The following is a 21,062-nucleotide window of genomic DNA, read 5'->3' as shown; positions in this document are numbered from 1 at the left end:
CGATATGGGTGTTCCAAGGTTTGTACCCAATTGAGGAAAAAACAGGGTAAGGTACGGTGTACCGCGAATAACTCGGGCTATAGATGTCCGATCGATGAGTTTGGCATATGTATGGAAAGGTCTCGACGAGACCTAACTACCCTGAAAGTATGAAGGCAAAGACTTGAATGACCGGGAAGTTATTAAGTGCACAAGTGGTAAAGTTGCACCAAAGTCCATGTTACCCGAAGTGGTACATGAACACCCAATATTCGACCAAAACACAAGTTTAGAGACGAGCTAGCGAGCTACATTGTTCAGACCGTCAGTAGCCCGCATCAAGACACGCATTTCATTATATTGAGCCTAGCCGCTAGCTCGACTCGAAGTCGGTCATATGGTTGGTTGATGGTTTGGACCGACCACGTGGTGTACCAAGGTGATGTACCTTTCATGAATTAAAACTCTGGCTGTATGGCACTGAGCGACAAGCTAAGGTGTGATTTGGAATAGTCTTGAGTGGGACTATTTAGGAAAAATGCGAACAAAAAATCACAAAGTCCTTGGGCGAAGCTATTAGCGAAACATAGAGCAAATTGGTACCAAAAACTATGGAAATGGGACTTGAGTCAAAAATAACCGCAAGTTGGAGAAGAGATAGCAAGCTTGCGTAGAACAATTATATTTGGTGCATGGTATCACCAACAAAAAAGTATATGGGGCCAAGGTGCTGGCTGGCCTCCAAAGTGGAGATATGGGCGATCCAAAGTTTGTACCCAAGTACGAACAAGTATGGAAAAAACAGGGTAAGGTACCAAGTACCATTAATAACTTCGGCTGTAGATGGCCGAGCGAGGCAAACGGCTCACCGTTGGAAAGGTCTTGGGGAGACCTATCTACCCTGAAAGTTTCATGAGGCTGAGTTGAAAGACCACGGAGATATTGGGTGATGATGGTCCAATTCGGGGACCAAGTGGCAGGAAATGGCGCTTGACCAAAATCACCCTTGGAAGGTGAATACCGGCTTACCGGTAAGAGATAGCGACTTGGCGTAGAATATTCATAAGTTGGGCGTGTAGAGACGCAACTTTTATTATATGGGGCCAACCCGGTCAGGGTGCTCCAAGTCGGTCGTTTGGTTGGTTTATGGTTTGGGCGGACCACGTGGTGTGCCAAGTTGAGGTACCTTTCATGAATTATAACTTGGTCAGTTTGCCACCGAGCGACAAGCTGCGGTGTGTTTTGGAATGGTCTTGAGTGGGACTATCAAGGAAAAATACCAATCGAAAATCAGCTTGTCCATGGCCGAAGCTATTAGTGAAACATATAGCAAAATGGGTCCAAAAACGAATGAAATGGGAATTGGACCAAGAATAACGGCAAGTTGGAGAAGAGATAGCAAGTTGGCGTAGAACAATTATATTTGGTGCATGGCATGACCAACAAAAAAGTATATGGGGCCAAGGTGCTAGCTGGCCTCCAAAGTGGAGATATGGGCGATCCAAAGTTTGTACCCAAGTACGAACAAGTATGGAAAAAACAGGGTAAGGTACCAAGTACCATTAATAACTTCGGCTGTAGATGGCCGAGCGAGGCAAACGGCTCACCGTTGGAAAGGTCTTGGGGAGACCTATCTACCCTGAAAGTTTTATGAGGCTGAGTTGAAAGACCACGGAGATATTAGGTGATGATGGTCCAATTCGGGGACCAAGTCGCAGGAAATGGCACTTGACCAAAATCACCCTTGGAAGGTGAATACCGGCTTACCGGTAAGAGATAGCGACTTGGCGTAGAATATTCATAAGTTGGGCGTGTAGAGACGCAACTTTCATTATATGGGGGCTACCCGGTCAGGGTGCTCCAAGTCGGTCGTTTGGTCGGTTTATGGTTTGGGCCGACCATGTGGTGTACCAAGAAGAGGTACCTTTCATGAATTATAACTCGGTCAGTTTGCCACCGAGCGACAAGTTGCGGTGTGTTTTGGAATGGTCTTGAGTGGGACTATCAAGCAAAAATACAAACAGAATATCAGCTTGTCCATGGCCGAAGCTATTAGTGAAACATATAGCAAAATGGGTCCGAAAACGAATGAAATGGGACTTGGACCAAGAATAACGGCAAGTTAGAGAAGAGATAGCAAGTTGGCGTAGAACAATTATATTTAGTGCATGGTATGACCAAGAAAAAAGTATATGGGGCAAAGGTGCTGGCTGGCCTCCAAAGTGGAGATATGGGCGATACAAAGTTTGTACCCAAGTATGGCAAAAACTGGTATAGGTACCTTTCATGAATTACTGCTCAGGCTGTATGGCACTTAGCGGGACGCTTGGCTCTGGTATGGAATAGTCTTGAGTGGGACTATCAAGGAAAAATACGAACAAAAAATCACCATGTCCACGGACGAAGGTATTAGCGAAACTTAGAGCGAAATTGCGACCAAGTCGCTGGAAATGGCCCTTGGACCAAGTATACCGTCAAGGCGGTACGAGATAGCGAGTTGACGTAGAACATTTATAAGTTTGCCTACAAGAGACAAAAGTTTAGTTATATGGGGCCAACCCGCTCAGGGTTGTCCAAGTCGGTCATATGGCTGATCGAAATTTTCGACCAAGTACTGAGAAAACAGGGTAAGGTACCGTGTACCTCGAATAACTTCGGCTGTAGATGTCCGAGCGAGGCAAACGGCATAGCGTTGGAAAGGTCTTGAGGTGCTCTAGGCACCCTGAAAGTATGAGAAAGCTATCTGGAAAACTTGTGGAGATATTAGAGAAACATAGGGCCCAAAAGATACCAAGTCGCAGGAAATGGGCCCTCCATGAACACCCTAAAATCCCAATTACGGCTAAGTTGCAGGCCAGCTAGCGAAGTGAAATGTTCTAGGCATAACTAGAACACGTTAAGGCGCAACTTTTTGAATAAGAACTTTTTTCGATATCTGGTCCCCAAAGGGGGGATATGGGCGATCCAAGGATTTTTCCAAGTTTCGGTACTTTTTACGGTATCGCTCATAGCTCCGGCTGTATGCAAGCAAATGACAATCTAAGACATGATTTGGAAAGGTATTGAGCAGTACTAACTTACGTTAGAACACAGCGAAGCGCTATCGGTTCATGGCAAGGCCGATATAAACAGTCAAAGATGAAAAATGTTGATAAAATGAACAAAAATTACCTTGGTACGCGAATAGCGGCCAGGGATGAAGAGGTACGAAGTTGGTGTAGAACAATTATAATTAGGGCTTGGTACGCTCTAAAAGTTTGCCGAAGACCGCAAAGCGCTCAGACCCATAGAAAGTGGCCATTTGGGCCGAACAGTACATGCAAAGAGGTGAAAATGCAAAAATTGCACTTTGGGGGGCGATTTGCGGGGGGAAGGAGGGGTCGGAGGGCAAAATGTCCCTTGACCAAAAAGTTTTATCTCGTCGAGATCTACAACATTGCCGAAGACCGCAAAGCGCTAGCTCGCAATCGAAAAATCGAGAATTTGAAAATTTTCTAAGTCTTGGGCTCCCTAAGGAAAAGTTTCAAAAATCACGTTTGTCCCCTATTTTGAAGGGGAAGGAGTCGGTTCCGGGGCATGGTGTCTTCGGCAAAAAGTCTTATCTTTTTGCGTACTTTCGACTAGTTCAATAAAAATTTTTGACCCAAAATTTGTTCGGCGGACCCCTAGGTCGAAAAACCCGAAAAAAGTCGAAAAAAGTCGAAAATGTCGAAAAATGAGAAAACCTCATATTCGGACTCTACACGAGCCCCAGATATTGAAAAGTGAAATCCGCGGTCGATTTGGAACAAAAAATTGACCTAGGCAAAGTTGTATGGAGGTAGGGACCCCTGAGAAAAAAGTTTGGTCCCGAGGCTCCTTGGACCACCAAGTCCCTAGGTCGGACCAAAATCGGAAAAAATCCGACCAAAGTCGAAAGTGTCGAAAATTTTAAAAAACCCCTTTTGGGGCCCTATGGCCTCCCTAGATAATGAAAAGTGAGGTCCGCGGCCGATCCGGAAGAAAAACTTGACCTAGGCAAACTTGTATGACGGTGGGGACCCAAAAAAATTTCGATGAGTGTAGTTTAGACAGGCCGGAAAATGTATCGGTGGTCCGTATCAAGGGACGTCTTTTAGTTCCATGGGGTGGTGGTCGTCGAACAAAGTCGCCTAGGTCGACCACCAGAAAGACCAGTCGTGTTGTAATGGATGTTTTGACCACTTTACTAGGGAAACCTAGTAGGTCGAAGCAAATTTGGGGTTCGAGATGAGTTGGTGAAAGTTGGTCCAACCTAGGTGTGCTTGGTGGAGGTTGACCATGAAAGTAGAGCATGATAGGAATGACCATAACTTTGGTTCTAGATGTCGGATCGGTACACTTGAGGCAGTTTTGGAAAGGTGAAGGCCTGCTCTAGCTATGTTTCCTACCAAGCTGAGCGCCTACTAGTGACCCGGAGGAGGTATTAAGGGTCAAAGGCAAAAAGGGGTACCCTAAAGTGCATGTGACCAAGAAAATGGGAAAAACGGTATCGCCTATAGCTCAGGCTGTATGGCTCGGATCTGAAAGCTTGGATATGCGTTGGAAAGGTCTTGACGAGCGCTAGCTATGTGTCCTACCAAGCGAAGCGCTAGGTGTTGAGCAAGTCGGTCATATTAGAGGGCAAAGGTGAAAAATGGTGGTTTAGAGGCGAAAATTCACCTTATGATCGAAAATAGCGGGCGAACGATAAGAGCTACGAACACGGCGTAGAACAATCATAAGTACGTTACCACAAGACCTAACTTTGGCCAATATAGAGCGAGAAGATCGGAGGTACCCATCAGGGTGATATGGCTGGTTCAAAGTTGGACCAAAACGAGACTTGAGAAATGGGTTGAAACACGGTATCGCGAATAACTCAGGCTGTATGGAACGGATCGACAAGCTAAGATCAGTGTTGGAAAGGTCGAACCGAGCGCTAACTATAATCCCAAACAACCGAAGCGCTAAGTGTTGAGCAAAACTGAGTTATTAAGCGACAAAGTGGAAAAATAATACCAAAATTTCCAAAAATCACACAAGACCAAGAATACCGAGCAGGCGGTAAGAGATAGCGGGTTGACGTAGAATACTTATAAGTTTGCCTCTACAAGACCTAAAAGTCGTCCATAGACAGCGAGAAGATCGGACCACTCTGGAAGGGTGATACGAGTGGTCAAAAATTGGCAAAAATGAAACATGGCTAAAATGGATTTGACTTGTGCACCGTATAGCTCCGGCTGTATGGCATGGATTGTTAAGCTAGGATATGTTTTGGAAAGGTAACTCCCAGCGCTAGATACGACTAGAAGAAAGCAAAGCGCTAACTAGCATGATTTGGAAGTTATTAAGTGTCAAAGTCGAAAAATGTTACCAAAATTGAAACTCGAGTACATTGGGCCAAAAAGTACAAGTTGTGAAATTTGGACTTACGAGTAAAATACCGAGCAGGCGGTAAGAGATAGAGACTTGGTGTAGAACAATTATATGTTGGGCATGTTATAACCTATATTTGGCCCGAACATAGTGACGAGATCGGTGGTACCCAAAAGGGTGGTACAGGTGTTAGATGGTTTTCCCAGAGCATAAGCTCCACATGATATGGAAAACGGGAAACATCATAACTTCGGCTGTATGGCATGGAATGGAACGAACAAGGTATCGATGGAAAGAGAAAAGGTAGCGCTAACTATAATTCCTACCAAGCAAAGCGCTAGCATGTGACCGTTCGGGTGTTATTGTGAGTCAAAGTCAGAAATTGTTACCACGAGAGGCGAAAATCCGACTAAGTCCATGAATACCGGGCTGGCGGTAAGAGATACGGCTTGGCCGTAGAACATTTATAAGTTGGCCAATACAAGACCTAAGTTTCGTCCATAGACGACAAGAAGATCGAAGATACGTGAAGGTGAGATATGGGCGTCCCAAAGTGGGCCTTTGAAAAAGTGACAAACTTCCCTTATAACAGCATACACCAAATATCTCTGGCTCTATGGCACCGAATAAGAAGTTGAGGTCAGCGATAGAAAGGTGATAGTCAGCGCTAAATATCATACGAACAGAGTGAAGCGCTAAAGGGAAAGCATCTTGGTGATATAAGGTGGCAAAGTCGAGAAAAGTTGCCTCAAAATCATGAAAAATGTGAAAAAATGACTAAGTCCCGGGTGCCTTAAGGGCAGGTTTATCGAATGTACCGAGCTGGCGGTACGAGATAGAGACTTGGTGTAGAACAATTATATGTTTGGCATGGCAAGACCTACATTCGGTCAATACAAAGTGAGAAGATCAAAGATACCCGCAAGGGTGATATTGGTGTCCAAAGGAAAAAAGCACTAAGTCAAGAAGTCAGTATGCGATGAAACACGGACCAAGAGTACCAAGCAATTGGTGCAAGTTAGAGCCTTAATGGTTCAAGATAGAGACTTGGTGTTGAACAATTATAAGTTTGGCATAGCAAGACCTACATTTGGTCAATACATGGTGCGAAGATCAAAGATACCCGTAAGGGTGATATTGGTGTCCAAAGGTAAAAAACACTAAGTCTTGGGAAACTTATATGAAGGAAAGGACCCTGATGGGTCATATGGAATTGATCGAAAAATCGGCTAAGTCCCAAAATGGGGATGTCAGAACTACACTCATATGTTACTACATGAAGCAAGGCAAACTTATATGAAGAAAAGGACCCTTATGGGTCATATGGTATGGATCGAAAAATCGGCTAAGTCCCAAAATGATGATGTCAGAACTACACTCAAATGTTACCACACCAAGCAAGGCAAACTTATATGAAGAAAAGGACCCTGATGGGTCATATGGTATTTTACGAAAAATCGGCTAAGTCCCAAAATGGGGATGTCAGAACTACACTCAAATGTTACCACACCAAGCAAGGCAAACTTATATGAAGCAAAGGACCCTGATGGGTCATATGGTATTTTACGAAAAATCGGCTAAGTCCCGAAATGGGGATGTCGAAACTACACTCAAATGTTACCACACCAAGCAAGGCAAACTTATATGAAGCAAAGGACCCTGATGGGTCATATGGTATTTTACGAAAAATCGGCTAAGTCCCAAAATGGGGATGTCAGAACTACACTCAAATGTTACCACACCAAGCAAGGCAAACTTATATGAAGCAAAGGACCCTGATGGGTCATATGGTAATTTACGAAAAATCGGCTAAGTCCCAAAATGGGGATGTCGAAACTACACTCAAATGTTACCACACCAAGCAAGGCAAACTTATATGAAGCAAAGGACCCTGATGGGTCATATGGTATTTTACGAAAAATCGGCTAAGTCCCAAAATGGGGATGTCAGAACTACACTCAAATGTTACCACACCAAGCAAGGCAAACTTATATGAAGGCAAGGACCCTGATGGGTCATATGGTATTTTACGAAAAATCGGCTAAGTCCCAAAATGGGGATGTCAGAACTACACTCAAATGTTACCACACCAAGCAAGGCAAACTTATATGAAGGCAAGGACCCTGATGGGTCAAATGGTATTTTACGAAAAATCGGCTAAGTCCCAAAATGGGGATGTCTGAACTACACTCATATGTTACCACACCAAGCAAGGCAAACTTATATGAAGGCAAGGACCCTGATGGGTCAAATGGTATTTTACGAAAAATCGGCTAAGTCCCAAAATGGGGATGTCTGAACTACACTCATATGTTACCACACCAAGCAAGGCAAACTTATATGAAGCAAAAGACCCTGATGGGTCAAATGGTATTTTACGAAAAATCGGCTAAGTCCCAAAATGGGGATGTCAGAACTACACTAACAAGTTACCACACCAAGCAAGGCAAACTTATATGAAGCAAAGGACCCTGATGGGTCATATGGTATTTTACGAAAAATCGGCTAAGTCCCAAAATGGGGATGTCTGAACTACACTCATATGTTACCACACCAAGCAAGGCAAACTTATATGAAGCAAAAGACCCTGATGGGTCAAATGGTATTTTACGAAAAATCGGCTAAGTCCCAAAATGGGGATGTCAGAACTACACTAACAAGTTACCACACCAAGCAAGGCAAACTTATATGAAGGAAAGGACCCATATGGGTCATATGGTATTTTACGAAAAATCGGCTAAGTCCGAAAATGATGATGTCAGAACTACACTCAAATGTTACCACACCAAGCAAGGCAAACTTATATGAAGCAAAAGACCCTGATGGGTCAAATGGTATTTTACGAAAAATCGGCTAAGTCCCAAAATGGGGATGTCAGAACTACACTCAAATGTTATCACACCAAGCAAGGCAAACTTATATGAAGCAAAAGACCCTGATGGGTCAAATGGTATTTTACGAAAAATCGGCTAAGTCCCAAAATGGGGATATCAGAACTACACTAACAAGTTACCACACCAAGCAAGGCAAACTTATATGAAGCAAAGGACCCTGATGGGTCATATGGTATTTTACGAAAAATCGGCTAAGTCCCAAAATGGGGATGTCAGAACTACACTCAAATGTTACCACACCAAGCAAGGCAAACTTATATGAAGGCAAGGACCCTGATGGGTCAAATGGTATTTTACGAAAAATCGGCTAAGTCCCAAAATGGGGATGTCTGAACTACACTCATATGTTACCACACCAAGCAAGGCAAACTTATATGAAGGCAAGGACCCTGATGGGTCAAATGGTATTTTACGAAAAATCGGCTAAGTCCCAAAATGGGGATGTCTGAACTACACTCATATGTTACCACACCAAGCAAGGCAAACTTATATGAAGCAAAAGACCCTGATGGGTCAAATGGTATTTTACGAAAAATCGGCTAAGTCCCAAAATGGGGATGTCAGAACTACACTAACAAGTTACCACACCAAGCAAGGCAAACTTATATGAAGCAAAGGACCCTGATGGGTCATATGGTATTTTACGAAAAATCGGCTAAGTCCCAAAATGGGGATGTCTGAACTACACTCATATGTTACCACACCAAGCAAGGCAAACTTATATGAAGCAAAAGACCCTGATGGGTCAAATGGTATTTTACGAAAAATCGGCTAAGTCCCAAAATGGGGATGTCAGAACTACACTAACAAGTTACCACACCAAGCAAGGCAAACTTATATGAAGGAAAGGACCCATATGGGTCATATGGTATTTTACGAAAAATCGGCTAAGTCCGAAAATGATGATGTCAGAACTACACTCAAATGTTACCACACCAAGCAAGGCAAACTTATATGAAGCAAAAGACCCTGATGGGTCAAATGGTATTTTACGAAAAATCGGCTAAGTCCCAAAATGGGGATGTCAGAACTACACTCAAATGTTATCACACCAAGCAAGGCAAACTTATATGAAGCAAAAGACCCTGATGGGTCAAATGGTATTTTACGAAAAATCGGCTAAGTCCCAAAATGGGGATATCAGAACTACACTAACAAGTTACCACACCAAGCAAGGCAAACTTATATGAAGCAAAGGACCCTGATGGGTCATATGGTATTTTACGAAAAATCGGCTAAGTCCCAAAATGGGGATGTCTGAACTACACTCAAATGTTACCACATCAAGCAAGGCAAACTTATATGAAGGCAAGGACCCTGATGGGTCAAATGGTATTTTACGAAAAATCGGCTAAGTCCCAAAATGGGGATGTCAGAACTACACTCAAATGTTACCACACCAAGCAAGGCAAACTTATATGAAGGAAAGGACCCATATGGGTCATATGGTATTTTACGAAAAATCGGCTAAGTCCGAAAATGATGATGTCAGAACTACACTCAAATGTTACCACACCAAGCAAGGCAAACTTATATGAAGGAAAGGACCCATATGGGTCATATGGCATTTTACGAAAAATCGGCTAAGTCCCAAAATGAGGATGTCAGAACTACACTAAAAAGTTACCACACCAAGCAAGGCAAAGTACCTAGGTGAACCCTAGGAAGAAACACGGACCAAGTCAGATGGCCTAAGTCAAGAGAACAAGTGACCTAGGCAAAGTTGTATGGCGCTGAGGACCCTGAAATATCTGGTTAGTGTAGTTTAGACAGGGTAGGTTTTTAGGTCGGCCGAACCCCCTTATTTTGGGTTTTGGCCTCATCAAGAAGCTACACCTAGGCAAACTGCCTAGGGTGAAACTGCGAAGACCAATCGAATAGTAAGACAAGTTTTGACCGATCGCCCTAGGCAAGCTTGTATGAAGAAAGGGACCCTTAGGGTCATATGGAAATTCATGAAAAATCGGCTAAGTCCCAAAATTGGGATGTCTGAACTACACTAAAAAGTTACCACATCAAGCAAGGCAAAGTACCTAGGTGAACCCTAGGAAGAAACACGGACCAAGTCAGATGGCCTAAGTCAAGAGTGCAAGTGACCTAGGCAAAGTTGTATGACGGTGAGGACCCTGAAAAATCTGGTTAGTGTAGTTTAGACAGGGGAGGTTTTTGGGTCGGCTGAACCTCCTTATTTTGGGTTTTGACCTCCTCAAGAAGCTACACCTAGGCAAACTGCCTAGGGTGAAAGTGCGAAGACCAATCGAATAGTAAGACAAGTTTTGACCGATCGCCCTAGGCAAGCTTGTATGAAGAAAGGGACCCTATGGGTCATATGGAAATACATGAAAAATCGGCTAAGTCCCAAAATTGGGATGTCTGAACTACACTAAAAAGTTACCACATCAAGCAAGGCAAAGTACCTAGGTGAACCCTAGGAAGAAACACGGACCAAGTCAGATGGCCTAAGTCAAGAGTGCAAGTGACCTAGGCAAAGTTGTATGACGGTGAGGACCCTGAAAAATCTGGTTAGTGTAGTTTAGACAGGGGAGGTTTTTGGGTCGGCTGAACCTCCTTATTTTGGGTTTTGACCTCCTCAAGAAGCTACACCTAGGCAAACTGCCTAGGGTGAAAGTGCGAAGACCAATCGAATAGTAAGACAAGTTTTGACCGATCGCCCTAGGCAAGCTTGTATGAAGAAAGGGACCCTATGGGTCATATGGAAAATCCATGAAAAATCGGCTAAGTCCCAAAATTGGGATGTCTGAACTACACTAAAAAGTTACCACATCAAGCAAGGCAAAGTACCTAGGTGAACCCTAAGAAGAAACACGGACCAAGTCAGATGGCCTAAGTCAAGAGTACATGTGACCTAGGCAAAGTTGTATGGCGCTGAGGACCCTGAAAAATCGGGTTAGTGTAGTTCAGACAGGGGAGGTTTTTGGGTCGGCTGAACCTCCTTATTTTGGGTTTTGACCTCCTCAAGAAGCTACACCTAGGCAAACTGCCTAGGGTGAAAGTGCGAAGACCAATCGAATAGTAAGACAAGTTTTGACCGATCGCCCTAGGCAAGCTTGTATGAAGAAAGGGACCCTTAGGGTCATATGGAAATTCATGAAAAATCGGCTAAGTCCCAAAATTGGGATGTCAGAACTACACTATAAAGTTACCACATCAAGCAAGGCAAAGTACCTAGGTGAACCCTAGGAAGAAACACGGACCAAGTCAGATGGCCTAAGTCAAGAGTATAAGTGACCTAGGCAAAGTTGTATGGCGCTGAGGACCCTGAAAAATCGGGTTAGTGTAGTTAAGACAGGGGAGGTTTCAGGGTCGGCTGGACCTCCTTATTTCGGGTTTTGGCCTCCTCAAGAAGACAGACCTAGGCGAATTGCCTAGGGTGAAACTGCGAAGACCAATCGAATAGTAAGACAAGTTTTGACCGATCGCCCTAGGCAAGCTTGTATGAAGAAAGGGACCCTTAGGGTCATATGGAAATTCATGAAAAATCGGCTAAGTCCCAAAATTGGGATGTCAGAACTACACTAAAAAGTTACCACATCAAGCAAGGCAAAGTACCTAGGTGAACCCTAGGAAGAAACACGGACCAAGTCAGATGGCCTAAGTCAAGAGTATAAGTGACCTAGGCAAAGTTGTATGGCGCTGAGGACCCTGAAAAATCGGGTTAGTGTAGTTAAGACAGGGGAGGTTTCAGGGTCGGCCAGACCTCCTTATTTCGGGTTTTGGCCTCCTCAAGAAGACAGACCTAGGCGAATTGCCTAGGGTGAAACTGCGAAGACCAATCGAATAGTAAGACAAGTTTTGACCGATCGCCCTAGGCAAGCTTGTATGAAGAAAGGGACCCTATGGGTCATATGGAAATTCATGAAAAATCGGCTAAGTCCCAAAATTGGGATGTCAGAACTACACTATAAAGTTACCACATTAGCAAGGCAGACTTGTATGAAGAACGGGACCCAGGTGAAAGTAGCAAATATCCCAAACCGAACATGTATATTATACACACAAGAGTACGAACATAAAGGAACACGGACCAAGCGTGCCGAGAGAATCGGTACTATAGAGCCCTCGTGGTTCTACACAAAGACTTTATGTTAGGGGTTCAAGCCCCATAGTACTCAAACGGTGACAGTAGCAAATATCCAAAAACGAACTGGAATTTACATTCTGTTGGTCATGCGGTCGTCCAAAGGGGTCTAGTATCCTGGGATGACAAGCATCACGGGCACAGTCTCGTATCAAAACAGTCGAAGAGGCCCGCGAAAGCTTGCTTTCCATGGCTATGCGATGCACAAATTGAGTTTCTCCGTAGTTATACACAGCGCACAGGTGAAAGTAGCAAATATCCCAAATCGAACATGAATTTTATACACACAAGAGTACAAACATAAAGGAACACGGACCAAGCGTACCGAGAGAATCGGTACTAGAGCATTTGTGGTTCTACATTGAGAGCCCTCGTGGTTCTACATAGATACTTTATGTTAGGGGTTCCAACCCCATAGTACTAGAACGGTGGAAGTAGCAAATAAACCGAACGTGGAATTTACTTTCTGATGGTCATGCGGTCGTCCAAAGGGGTCTAGTATCCTGGGATGACAAGCATCACGGGCACAGCTCGTATCAAAACAGTCGAAGAGGCCCGCGAAAGCTTGCTTTCCATGGCTATGCGATGCACAAATTGAGTTTACTCACCGTAGTATAAAACGAACGAACCGAACCTATCCGAGTAGGGATAATGGGCGCAGTAACATACTTCTGTGACCCAGCGAGAGTTGAACGAGGTGACATGAACTGTCAGTGGCTTATATCAGATGGGATACATACATGAGATTGCTTTCAAATCTACACTCGAAAACCTAACCAAGTAAAAGCGAACGTGGGGAGGATTCGAAACTGGTAACGAAATCTTAAGCTGGAAAGAGTCATCACTATGGATACATATTATGCGAAACCAATCAAGTGCTCATTACTGATCCAAAACCGAAGAGCACTAGTGAACACCTTAATCTCACCCTAGTTCACATCCAAGTGATCGACCACGTGTGTGAAGCAAAGACCAATCGAATTCCTCAATGGACCGAACACTATGAACAAATGGCCAAAAACGTTATAACTATCCAAACATCCTACTATCTAACGAAAGTCATCACGATGGAACCATACCATGATCTTTAACCTATAGCGCTCACCATATTCCTACCCAGAGTGCAAGTGAACAGATTGCCCACCCTTACCCAGTTCACAACCACGTGATCGACTAACATACCGAGGTTACCACAAGTCAAAGTTATACGTTTACAAGCGCAAGACCAATCGAAAACCCCGAAAGCAATCTCGACCCAAAATGTATTATCCGTGAGTGTAGTCGAGTCTCGTACTCGTCATCTGTTATCGTCGGATAGAATATCCAGTACACGGTTGTCTTTCCAAATGAAATCTACATACAGAACTCGCTCTTGGCAAATGGGTGGCAATGGCGCAATCAGGAGCGAGTTCCCGTCCGGGTGCCAAGTGATTGGCAAATGTCTGGGGGAAAGCAACCATATGTTGATTTGTCTGTTAGTGTACTGGGTGTTTGAGGTATGTAGTATCCACGCTTGGTTGGGTGTGTCAGAGGACCATGGATGCGTTCACAACCCCAATTGGGGTACATCGGGAATGATTTTGTGGAACCGATGTGCCCGGCACACACTAAGTTTTGTTGCAAGTTAATAGTGTGCCATGTCCGGGGGGGTTGTGATTAAACTTTGGTGAATTGCGTACTGTGGTGATTGGGGTATGAAAGCCCCGCAGTTGCAATGATCGGACGCGCCTAGCGTGTCCTTTAGTTGATGGTAGGGAAATGAAGGCCCTTGTCAGCTCACCTAAGTATTCATGGAAGTTTGGCATAAGGTCGCTGTGGTAGGGGTATGAAGGCCCCGTCAGCGCATGCACAATCGGGCGCACGAGCGCTTAGCGGAGTCGAATGCCGCTCAAGTGCCTGTCCGGTGCATCGGGTGTGTGTGATACGAGGGCAATGAGGTTCGCACGGGGGCTCGCCTCCCGTGTGCTACCGGACTTGACAACATATAGAACGTGGTGTTTGCTCCTCCGGGTGCAATGGGACAATGAACATTCGAACGCAAAGTCGGAATTCTGGTTGATCCTACCAGTAATATACGCTCGTCTCAAAGGTTAAGCCATGCATGTCTAAGTACAAACAGATTTAATGTGAAACCGCATAAGGCTCAGTATAACAGCTATAATTTACGAGATCATCAACCTAGTTACTTGGATAACTGTGGAAAATCTAGAGCTAATACATGCAACATGCCAGGACCCTCGCGGGAACTGGTGCACTTATTAGTCAAACCAATCGCGGGTTCTCCGTGTCATTGAGTTGAAGTCTGGATAATGATGCTGATCGTATGGTCTCGCACCGACGACAGATCTCGCAAATATCTGCCCTATCAACTATGGATGGTAGTATAGAGGACTACCATGGTTGCAACGGGTAACGGGGAATCAGGGTTCGATTCCGGAGAGGGAGCCTGAGAAATGGCTACCACATCCAAGGAAGGCAGCAGGCGCGTAAATTACCCAATCCCGGGACGGGGAGGTAGTGACGAGAAATAACAATATGAAACTCTTTAATGATGTTTCATAATTGGAATGAGTAGAGCATAAATCCTTCTACGAGGATCAAGTGGAGGGCAAGTCTGGTGCCAGCAGCCGCGGTAATTCCAGCTCCACTAGCGTATATTAAAATTGTTGCGGTTAAAACGTTCGAAGTTGATACTTGTCCAACACAGTCCGGCTCCGCCGACCCGGTCAACCCGTGGTCGGTGGGCCAAGTCGGAATCTGGTTGCGACTCAATGGTGTGGTAGGGCACCAAGTCTGTGTCATGGTGTGCCCTTCAACGGGTGCAAGTGTAACATAGAGCTCGACCGCTCACGTTTACCTTGAACAAATTAGAGTGCTTAAAGCAGGGTGCCCAAACGCCCTAGAATAATCTTGCATGGAATAATGGAATACGACCTTGGTCTAATCTTTCATTGGTTTGTACTCAGACCGGAGGTAATGATTAACAGAAGTAGTTGGGGACACTAGTATTACGGCGCGAGAGGTGAAATTCGTAGACCGTCGTAAGACTAACTAAAGCGAAGGCATTTGTCAAGGATGCTTTCTTTAATCAAGAACGAAAGTTAGAGGATCGAAGGCGATTAGATACCGCCCTAGTTCTAACCGTAAACGATGCCAACTAGCAATTGGGAGACGCTACAACCAGGTGCTCTCAGTAGCTTCCGGGAAACCAAAGTCAGGTTCCGGGGGAAGTATGGTTGCAAAGTTGAAACTTAAAGGAATTGACGGAAGGGCACCACAATGAAATGGAGCTTGCGGTTCAATTTGACTCAACACGGGAAAACTTACCAGGTCCGAACTTATGGAGGTGAGACAGATTAATAGCTCTTTCTCAAATTTAAGGGTAGTGGTGCATGGCCGTTCTTAGTTCGTGGATTGATTTGTCTGGTTAATTCCGATAACGAACGTGACTCACATATGCTAACTAGAACGCAGTCAGCGTTAATGCGTCGATGCCGATTGGAACGGGTTAGGACCTTTCGGTGGAGTATGACCTGACACCTTCGCTGTTCGTGTGCGCAAGTGCACTTACGGTACGCTGCTTAGCAGGACAATTTGTGTTTAGCAAAATGAGATCGAGCGATAACAGGTCCGTGATGCCCTTAGATGTTCTGGGCTACACGCGTGCTACAATGTGGGTAGCAGCGTGTCTCCTATTCCGAGAGGAACGGGAAATCACTCAAATACTCACTTAGTAGGGATTATGGATTGCAATGGTCCATATGAACTCGGAACTTCTAGTAAGTGCTGGTCATCAGCCAGCGTTGAATACGTCCCTGCCCTTTGTACACACCGCCCGTCGCTACTACCGATGGATTATTTAGTGAGGTCTTTGGAGATGATCGTTCGCTGGATCCTCGTGAACCGCGTCTGCTTTATCGAAGTTGACCGAACTTGATGATTTAGAGGAAGTAAAAGTCGTAACAAGGTTTCCGTAGGTGAACCTGCGGAAGGATCATTAGTGGCCAAGTGATCCTTCCAGAAGTCCGAACCTGCGGGTTGAGACTTCGGCACAAGTTGCCATATGATAATTGACGAAACACTATAGAAGTCCGAACCTGCGGGTTGAGACTTAGGCACAAGTTGCCATATGAACATTGACGAAACACTATGAAGTCCGAACCTGCGGGTTGAGACTTAGGCACAAGTTGCCTTATACATGACTTCGAACAAATACACAAGTCCGAACCTGCGGGTTGAGACTTAGGCACAAGTTGCCTTATACATGACTTCGAACAAATACACAAGTCCGAACCTGCGGGTTGAGACTTAGGCACAAGTTGCCATATGAAAGTTGACGAAACACTAACAAGTCCGAACCTGCGGGTTGAGACTTAGGCACACGTTGCCTTATACATGACTTCGAACAAATACACAAGTCCGAACCTGCGGGTTGAGACTTAGGCACAAGTTGCCTTATACATACATTGGCCAAATAAACAGAAGTCCGAACCTGCGGGTTGAGACTTAGGCACAAGTTGCCATATTATATTCGATCAAACACTAAGTAGTCCGAACCTGCGGGTTGAGACTCAAGACCGTAACAAGATGTCACTATACAAGTCCGAACCTAAGGGTTGAGACTTAATGCGATCTAGATACCAAGTTGACATCCAATACCTGTTGAGCAAAACCAAAGATTCCCTGTTCTCGAATGATTACACTATATAACAGGGAATCTTGAAGAAATCAAGCAAGCGTGAAACAAAGTCATCACTTGGGCATGCTCGATAGCCAACCACATGACCTTAACCTAAGAGAGCATGCAAACCACATGATACCTATAAACGATTAACCCGCCCTAGTTCAATCGTTCACCAAGTGATGACTTCAGTATGGCTAAGAGAAAAACTTTTAAGTGGGAAAAACTCTAAGTCCGAACCTCCGGGTTGAGACTTCCGCGTCGGAGGTGGGCGCACCTCCTATCCGAAAGATGGTGAATCAGGGGTGTTCGATCAGCAATGGTCGGATGCCCCGTCGTAGTCCAACTATGACAATCAAAGTCAAGACCTCCGGGTTGAGACTTTCCGCGAGTACAAGCATAAAGGAACACGGACCAAGCCGTACCGAGAGAATCGGTACTAGAGCCCTCGTGGTTCTACATTGAGAGAGCCCTCGTGGTTCTCATTAGGGGCTTTATGCAAGTCGTACTCAATACTGTGGTGTGAAGTATAAAGTATAGTCTTCGCCTGGTCCACGCTGCTTCGGCGGTCCTGGGTAAGATAGTTCATTCTAGCTTGCCCTATAGTGGAATGAGGACACTTAATGCTTCGTCTTTTAGCGGCGGCTAGACTCCTCCTCACGGGGAACGAGTTGACGCACACAGCGGCGGCTTACGCACTATGGCAATCATGGATGCCTGAAGATTCCGTGAAGTTCTCCCCTGGTCCACGCTGCCTCGGCAGTCCTGGGTAAAATGGAATATTTCCAGCTTGCCCTATAGTGGAAGAGGACTATCCAACAATACAAAGTCAAGACCTCCGGGTTGAGACTTTCCGCGTCGGTGGTGTCGCGCACCGCCTATCCGAAAGATGGTGTAACAGGGGTGTTCGATCAGCAATGGTCGGATGCCCCGTCATAGTCCAACTATGACAACCAAAGTCAAGACCTCCGGGTTGAGACTTTCCGCGTCCGGAGGTACGCGTACCGCCTACCCGAAAGATGGTGTGCTTCTGGGGTATTCGATGAGTCGGATACCCCGTCGTAGTCCAACTATGACAATACAAAGTCAAGACCTCCGGGTTGAGACTTCCGCGTCGGAGGTGCGCGCACCGCCTACCCGAAAGATGATGAATCAGGGGTGTTCGATCAGCAATGGTCGGATGCCCCGTCGTAGTCCAACTATGACAATCAAAGTCAAGACCTCCGGGTTGAGACTTCCGCGTCCGGAGGTACGCGTACCGCCTACCCGAAAGATGGTGAATCAGGGGTGTTCGATCAGCAATGGTCGGATGCCCCGTCGTAGTCCAACTATGACAATCAAAGTCAAGACCTCCGGGTTGAGACTTTCTGCGAGTACATGCATAAAGGAACACGGACCAAGCCGTACCGAGAGAATCGGTACTAGAGCCCTCGTGGTTCTACATTGAGAGAGCCCTCGTGGTTCTCATTAGGGGCTTTATGCAAGTCGTACTCAATACTGTGGTGTGAAGTATAAAGTATAGAGTCCTCCACTGGTCCACGCTGCTCCGGCGGTCCTGGGTAAGATAGTTCATTCTAGCTTGCCCTATGTGGAAGAGGACTCAATACCCTACCTGTTGAGCTTGAAACAAAGTCATCACTTGGGCATGCTCATATTGCCATACAATATTCCATTATCTACTAATGAGCATGCAGCTATATGATTATAACCTGTAAACGATTACCCCGCCGTAGTTCAGCGCTTCAACCAAGTGATGACTTCAGTATGGCTAGTGTGTGAAGTATAAAGTATAGTCCTCCCCTGGTCCACACTGCTTCGGCGGTCCTGGGTAAGATAGTTAGTTCTAGCTTGCCCTATGTGGAAGAGGACACCATACTTAATACTGTGGTGTAATGAACAAAGTATAGTCCTCCACTGGTCCACGCTGCTTTGCAGTCCTGGGTAAGATAGTTAGTTCTAGCTTGCCCTATGTGGAAGAGGGCATACAAGACAAAGTATAGTTCTCCCCTGGTCCACGCTGCTCCGGCGGTCCTGGGTAAGATAGTTAATTCTAGCTTGCCCTATGTGGAAGAGGACTCAATACCCTACCTGTTGAGCTTGAAACAAAGTCATCACTTGGGCATGCTCTATAGCCAATCACATGACATTAACCTAAGAGAGCATGCAGCGTATTATCCCAATGCAAAGTAAACGATAGACTCGCCCTAGTTCAGTGCTTCAACCAAGTGATGACTTCAATTTGGCTAGTGTGTGAAGTATAAAGTATAGTCCTCCCCTGGTCCACACTGCTTCGGCGGTCCTGGGTAAGATAGTTAATTCTAGCTTGCCCTATGTGGAAGAGGACACCATACTTAATACTGTGGTGTAATGAACAAAGTATAGTCCTCCACTGGTCCACGCTGCTCCGGCGGTCCTGGGTAAGATAGTTCATTCTAGCTTGCCCTATGTGGAAGAGGGCATACAAGACAAAGTATAGTTCTCCCCTGGTCCACGCTGCTTCGGCGGTCCTGGGTAAGATAGTTAATTCTAGCTTGCCCTATGTGGAAGAGAGCATACATGAACCAAGAACGAAGGTTATGATCGAGGAATGATTCGACAACTAACCGATGGTATGAAATGTGAAGAATTCAAGCAAGCACACAATCAAGTCATCACTTGGGCATGCTCGATAGCCAACCCTATGACATTAACCTAGTAGAGCATGCGAAAACCAATATATATGTAAACGATGCCCCTCCCTAGTTCAGCGCTTCAACCAAGTGATGACTTCAGAATGGCTAAATCAAATCGGTTCAAAACATAGCATCGGTACCCTATTGAAACACACAAGTCGATATCAAACCTCATGATTGTGTAGTCCTCCACTGGTCCACACTGCTCCGGCGGTCCTGGGTAAGATAGTTCATTCTAGCTTGCCCTATGTGGAAGAGGGCACATTACTCAATACTGTGGTGTTATGAACAAAGTATAGTCCTCCACTGGTCCACGCTGCTTCGGCGGTCCTGGGTAAGATAGTTAGTTCTAGCTTGCCCTATGTGGAAGAGGGCATACAAGACAAAGTATAGTTCTCCCCTGGTCCACGCTGCTTCGGCGGTCCTGGGTAAGATAGTTAATTCTAGCTTGCCCTATGCGGAAGAGAGCATACATGAACCAAGAACGAAGGTTATGATCGAGGAATGATTCGACAACTAACCGATGGTATGAAATGTGAAGAATTCAAGCAAGCACACAATCAAGTCATCACTTGGGCATGCTCGATAGCCAACCTCATGACATTAACCTAGTAGAGCATGCGAAAACCAATATATATGTAAACGATGCCTCCCTAGTTCAGCGCTTCAACCAAGTGATGACTTCAGAATGGCTAAATCAAATCGGTTCAAACCATACCATCGGTATCCTATTGAAACACACAAGTCGATATCAAACCTCATGATTGTGTAGTCCTCCACTGGTCCACGCCGCTTCGGCCGTCCTGGGTAAAATGGAACATTCCAGCTTGCCCTATGTGGAAGAGGGCACATTACTCAATACTGTGGTGTGAAGTATAAAGTTCAGTTCTCCCCTGGTCCACGCTGCTTCGGCGGTCCTGGGTAAGATAGTTCATTCTAGCTTGCCCTATGTGGAAGAGGACACTTCATACTTCGTCTCTAAGCGGCGGCTTGACTCCTCCCTACGGGGAACGGGTTTACGCGCACAGCGGCGGCTTACGCACTATGGCAGTCATGGATGCCTTACGTTTCTATGAAAAGTGTGTTCCTCCCCTGGTCCACGCTGCTTCGGCAGTCCTGGGTAAGATAGTTAGTTCTAGCTTGCCCTATGTGGAAGAGGACACGAAGACTTACTGTGGTGTGAAGCATAAAGTTCAGTTCTCCCCTGGTCCACGCCGCTTCGGCCGTCCTGGGTAAAATGGATTCATCCAGCTTGCCCTATGTGGAATGAGGACACTTTATGTTTCGTCTCTAAGCGGCGGCTTGCTCCTCCCTACGGGGAACGGGTATACGCGCACAGCGGCGGCTTACGTTATGGCAGT

The sequence above is a fragment of the Anopheles ziemanni genome (genome assembly GCF_943734765.1).
Source record: "Anopheles ziemanni chromosome X unlocalized genomic scaffold, idAnoZiCoDA_A2_x.2 X_unloc_48, whole genome shotgun sequence".
In the NCBI taxonomy this organism is placed as follows: Eukaryota; Metazoa; Arthropoda; class Insecta; order Diptera; family Culicidae; genus Anopheles; species Anopheles ziemanni.
This window is presented reverse-complemented; position numbering follows the sequence as displayed.